We start from the raw sequence: 6,645 nt of genomic DNA on the forward strand, positions 1-6,645 counted from the left end.
AATGCGGCTGGCAACCCGGGCGGCGCGCGGGGCGTCACCCTCCCGCGCACGCCGCCTGATTGACGGGGACCTGCGGCAAGGAGGACGGGCGCAGCCTGCCGCGGCCTCGCCGCCTTCGCCGGGGTGGCCTTGGGTGTCCCTGCCTTCGCCGTGGGGTGGGAGGCTGGGGTGGGCGTGCAGCAGCCTGCACGTGAGAAGTCACGGCCGGTGTTGACTTCACCGGCGAGGTGAGAACTAGGGAGGCATGCCCGGACCCCCATGTGCAGCTGATGCTGGGTGACAGGGGGGGAGGAAAGGAAAACCCCAATAATCCTCATCAAGGCACAGGTGTGCCCAAAATCATCCCCAGGTGCTGCAGGACCTGATAACTTCAAATACTCCCTTCCAAATCCTTGTCATTTAGGGGGCATGTCTACTTGAAAACAATTTGCTCTTGTTTCTGCCTTTAAGAATGAGGAAAAAAGTGGCCCCCAAATCTGCATCGTTTTCTCTAGCAGTCCGGAGGCCTTTTATTTTTCCCTACCCACAGAGTGCTTTTCAAACACTTACTCACATTTCATTTTATTAACAAATAAGCCCTGCTAGAAGGGAGAGCCATACAGAATCAATCGGTAATTGAAAGGAGATGTACGCATTGATTTGTACATCAGTGATATACTGCGCTGTTTATTACTGAGGGAAATACTGTTTAGCGATAAGAGTTGTTATACATTTATTGTTACTTTCTTTCTTTTTATTATTATTGCGAATTAGCTTTTAGAGCAGCAAGAAACACACGATGTGTTATGGAGCCACAAAAGCAGCTCACAAACATTTGCAGAGGAAAGAGCACAGAGCCGACGCAGAAGACGACAGCAATTCTGAAACTTCAAATCTTTGAAGCTTTCCTGTGACCAAAAAAAAAATCCCTGAAAGTTGGAATAAAGCATTCAGAAACCATAACCCTGTTGTTGAGTTCGCAGGAAGGGATTTCTGCTCTGCTAATTACTTGTACAATACCTGGTTAGATGGCACCATGACTGGAGCGCTTCGGATACTGCAGTTGAAATAATAAATAATCACCTGCCATTTCTTAAAAGGCTCGCTTGTTTCTGAGTGGTGTTGTCTTTTATCAGCCTGCCTCGTGCCTTTATCACGTTTGTTCTCATTCAGATCAGTGGAGGCTTTCATTTCCCCAACAGTCCCCAAAGCTGGGATTTGTAGCCTGTATTCAGGTTCATTTAAAATCAATGCAGTGCAAAATAATTAGAGAAACAAAAAAGGTGTTGCAGGTTCTTCCCTTTCCTTAGATCTTTTGGCCATAAAATGGTGACTGTTTGTATTGGGGAAGTGTTTTAAAAAAGACAGTGAGTGTCTGTGTTATCTTGCACACATCCTAGCTGTACACCACGCAGACCTGTAATTGCGGAATTCTGAACATTCATACAAAGAAATATATTTTTTTCTTCTAAGCAGCAGAAGCATCAGTAAAAAAAAGCCAATTAGAAGAGATGAATTTTTATTACATGCTGATGATTAAGTCTACATTAATCATAAACATCCACAGGCCACCAACAGGGCTTGTTTAATCATTTTCAACCATTTGTGTCTCTCTCCAGCTACCATTCCGTTAGATTTTCCTACATTGCTTCCATATTTGGTACTGGGATGTTAGAAAGTGCGAGTATACTCCTGGGTAATCAGGATTTCAGGCAATATGACTCAAAAAAAACATTCACAAAAGAACTCTCCTGAAAGGTTTCTCAGCCCACGATTTGACGGGCTGTGCAGTTACATCGCATTGCTTATGGGGCTGTTGTGTCATATGTGGCACTCACTGTATGTGTGGAGGTTATTTCCAGTATTAAATAGCCATTGCATTGGGTAGAGAGATAACTATATAATTGAGATCGATATAAAAGATATAATGGAGAATAAAAGGTCAAGAAAGCCCCCGGTACAATGGCCTGGACGATGAGGAGGACAAGAAAGGACTCTAGTATCAACAGGATAATTTTTAATGACATTTGTTTTGAGCACCAACCTAGGAAAAAAAAAAAGGATATAGCATGTTGTCTCATTGCTAGAAGCAAGTAAATAACGCTACAGAAGAGTTCAGACCTAATTGGGAGTTGGAATAATTATAGATGATGATAAGCCAGCCACCAGAGAAATGCAATATTCAAGATGTGTGGTAACAAACACATTGATTAACATAAGTCAGGAAAGGAAAGAACACAGCTTAGAAATACAGTATATAATTTATGACCATGGCAAAAAAATGAATATCAACAATAGATATGAAAAGGAAGAAATAAAATAATTAGAATCCCTCTCTCCCATGCTTTTTTTTTTTTCTGATTTCACAGTGATTTTGTGAAGAAAGAGCATTTAGTGAACAATTTTTTGTTTAAGTATGAATTACATTGAAACTGAATGCAGCATCCCCCCTTACCCTTTCTGAACACTCACAAATTCCACAGCAGTTTTTGGTGGGATACCGAGAAGTTTTTCTGTATGCAGTCATATTCCAAGTTGTCTGGTGCTGATCTTATTTTTTTCTTTTTATGAGCAGACTTTTCTTATGTGAAAAAAGGGGAGGGGGGGAGGAGGTAAGCAGAAGCCATTTTAGTTTTCCCTTAGATAAATTAAGCCAGCAAAGATGCTCTTGGGAGATTTCCGATAGGAAAAAAATAACACTTTCTGGGCTCTTATTCTTAAGCTATTTTTCATTCCCAACAGCCTGACAAAAGGCATATCTATGTTTTAAGATTTCACAGAATTGTGTATTTCTTTCTTGCCTTGGAAAGGTTTGGCGGCTGCAGAGCCAGTGAGGATACCGGGATGGTCTGGTCTGACCTGGGGCTGTACCGTGTCCCACAACAGGACCCTGCCTGGGATACTGCGTGAGGCCATAGGGGTGACAGAGGAACAACCAGTGGCACAGGCGGCAGCTGGGACCCATCCCATAACCTGGAGCTTCATCCTTACCAGGTTGCCCTAAAGAATGAAAAGGAGATGGGAGGGACCTGCGGCTCCTTAGCCAAAAATCGCAATGTCTCTGGACAGGCAATGTAATTCTTTGAATACTGTAGGATTTTACAGGAGTGCACGTCTGTGTAATAGGATGCTTTGTTTCTCTGGGAACACAGGGTCAGACTTCAACACAAGGAATCAGACGTACGGTGGCTACTAGTGTTTGAGTGAGCTGGTGTGGCCATTGCCCCACCAGGCAATCTCCTCTTATGTCTCCCAGAAGCAAAACAACTTTATGGTGTGCAGATTTGTAGTGGCAGAGGAAGTGCTCTCTGTTCTAAATTTAAAATGCCACCTTCATCAGCATGTACTCCATCAGCAGAATACGCTTTGGCTGAAGTCAGTCAGTGGGAAGCTATGGAATTATATTGCTTAAGCGAGCAGTTCAGCGAATTTCTGTGCTCCAGACTGGTCATCTCTGAATTTCTCAAGTACCTCTGTGCACGTATATCATCAAAATATTAACTGAAAACACTATTAAAGGCAACATGGCTCATTGACCACATACCATGGCGTTGCTGTCAAACAGTTATTTGTAGACCACACTTTGAGAACCACTCACTGAAACTGTCTAAAATGAAGTGTGGAAAACACTGCAAGAAATAAAGCCAAGGAAGTAATATATTGGCAAGGAAATGGAATCTAGCCTGATCTTTTTCTGTCTCACAATTGCAGAGATATACGATAGCTCTATCAATTGTAATGCCAGTCTAAGTCAGAATATATGGTCAAGCACAAAGAAATAATTAGGGAACCGTCACAGCAGGCAAAAAGAAGGTATAAGGAATAGTAAATGAAGCTAAGCTGAGAGAGATATAAAATGTCGAGAGCCATGAGAAAAGTGAAAGATGAAAGATACCAGCCAGCCCAACAACATGAATATGATGTAAAGCAGAACAGCTTTTAGTTAAGGTAGATCTCAGTTTCTTAACATTCTGTGAGGAAAGATTTGCAAAAGAATGGAGCAATGTGTGAAAATAAGAAACAGAAGGAGCAGAAGGAAGACAATATGGTAACACATGGTTACAGTTCCAAGACTTGAGAATATATTTCTTGTACTATATCCCTTTATGTTAAAATGCATTCTGTTTATTCTGGCTCAATGGCTCAGCTGGTACCATAGTGTAACACCCCACCACATGGTAGACCTAAGCTCGGGAGCAAGCTTGGGCCAACAGAACTTGGGACTGTCACGGAGGTGATGCTGTTAGCTTCAGCGTTGGCTAATGCTGCCCAGGGACGGGATAGAGCTGTGTGTTTCTCTGAGAACAGCAAGAAGGAAGGAAAACAGTAAGCAAAATGGGAGAAAATGCATCTCAAAGGAACAAATGGACAAAAATACAGATCTCATGCGAGTCTTGCTTTCTCAGGGAAGTGAGAACATCCTTTGCACATGGTTTTCTACAGGACTGATAGAAGATGCTGGCTTCTGTACTGTAAATATTCCTCTGCAAAATAAATTTTATTGCTTCCCAAATTTTTCATGCATTAATATGGCTATAGGAAGTAAACTGAGATGAACAGCAAAAGTTTAGAGCTAGAATGATAGGTAGTTATAAGAGAGTAAAGAATGATCACCAGTTATAAGAGAGCAAATGCTGTACATAATAGTGTAAAGCATAATAGATAAACCCGCTGATTTCAGACATCCTGAAGCTAGTTTGCAGAAAGCTCACTTGAAGCATTTATTACTTTATGGAGTCAAAAAGTGGGATTTATCTAACCTCAGTGATCTATTGATGGATCAGTTACTTACACTTATTTTAGATACTAACTCCAGAATGAGGCCTCTCTCTCCTCTAGACAGAAAAGTCGATTAAATTACAACAGATGCTTGATTCCCTGGTGATTAATCTCAGGTGAGATGAAGCCTACCCCAGGAAAACAGAATGGAGCAGTTCTTAACTCCATGTATTTGACGCCACCTGCTTCCATGTCTCTCAAGTATACCAAATATTGTAGTCAGAGGGAAATCAAACTGATTTATTCTGGCGCTCTCAATAGCAATGACACATTGATAATGAAGAACAAGTGGTTTCCCTCAGTAAAATTCATTCCTTGGTCTGCACTGTGGTAGTGCAACCTGATGAATATTTTGCAACAAATCTCGCATGGACAGTATGGCTCTGAATTGTAAGCTGCTCTTTTAAAATCAGCTCTGTACCTTGCATATTAGCCAGTAGCTTTTGATTTCTTCTAGGCATATTTTAGACACAGTGTTCATACATATAAATATACATTATTCCAAAAATACTTCTTATCACAGCTGTGAGATCACAGGACTTTTTTTGTCAGCTAATTCTCCTGAAGAAATAATCATGCAAAACATTGTCTTTTGGAAGCAAACTGTAACTATTTCAGAAATTGCTCCTTCCTCCCTCCCCAAACTTGAAAATGCCAAGTGGATATCTGTGAGTTATTCCTGAAGACAGTCTCTGTAAAGCATTTAAATAAGAAAAGCACATCCAAGGTCAGAAGAAAAAAAAAAAAGAACAAAGTTATAATTAAGAAATATTTAAATTCTACACACAATTAAGTTTGATCTGATCAGGGAAATAGGTATTTTTAGCCTGACAAAGATGGGTACATTTGCTTTGCCAGATCTGGGACAATGCATCTTTAAGATACTGTGCCATTTCTTTTAAGCACTACTTCAAAAATGTGGGAGGAGGGAGCATCTAAAGCAAAATTGCAAATGCAACTTTTGATTGTTATGATTTATTTTTAATTATCCTTTTCTCCTTTTGTCTTAATTGGACAGAGCCAGTCTAAACTTGTTCTGTGCAATTAAGAGCAGTTACATGCATAGAAAATTGAGACCTATTTTAAATCTCATTTGGACTGACTCATAGTTCAGCTTGCTACAGGAAAATTAGAGCAAGAAAATATATTTAAAAAGCTAATGAGCTTTAGTAAAAATATCCTCAACAAAATGATGTGCTGGGAAATTTTACACATTCACTTCAAATCATATCAGACAGTGGATTGGGGGAAAGCATTTTGCTCTTACTAGGCTTTCATAGGGGACATGTTATCGAATCCTCTTAAAAATCCGTTCTGAAGTTTGAGCTATTTATTTCCAAGGCAACTAAACAAATATTTTCCAAATAACTCATACATGTGGCTCAGATGGGGGCTAATTCTGTACATGGTAATTTCCCACCTCTCGCAAACACAATTGGCACCCAGTGTACACAGCAATGCACTTTCCAATAGTTAAGGTAACAAAAACGCCGTAAGGTGAAGGCTGTGCTAAAGCACCTGCATAATGCCCATTAGTGTTAATAGGGGCTTGGGAGAACATATCCAATACCTCCATAAAAGGCCTCACGCAGCTTGGAATAAATGTGCAAAACAATAATAAATTAGTGAACCAGTGTGAGAATAATCGTTTGAAATGAACCCAAATCCAAATATTGGAAATTTCTGGGGTTTCATGTTACACATGGGACTCATTTCTTAGATCCTTTGGCTAAGATGCTTGGGAGGGGGGGAAAGTGCCTGAGAAATCCTATCTCTTCTCCTGGTTGCTTGAATGGAGCTGGTGGCTCGGGACATGGAGGAGGTTGCAAGTATGAGGAGCAGTCGTGGAGAGATTGTGCCTGCTTGGCATAAAATGCATCTTCTGCC

The sequence above is a fragment of the Egretta garzetta genome, unplaced genomic scaffold (genome assembly GCF_000687185.1).
Source record: "Egretta garzetta isolate BGI_Z169 unplaced genomic scaffold, ASM68718v1 scaffold154, whole genome shotgun sequence".
Taxonomy (NCBI): Eukaryota; Metazoa; Chordata; class Aves; order Pelecaniformes; family Ardeidae; genus Egretta; species Egretta garzetta.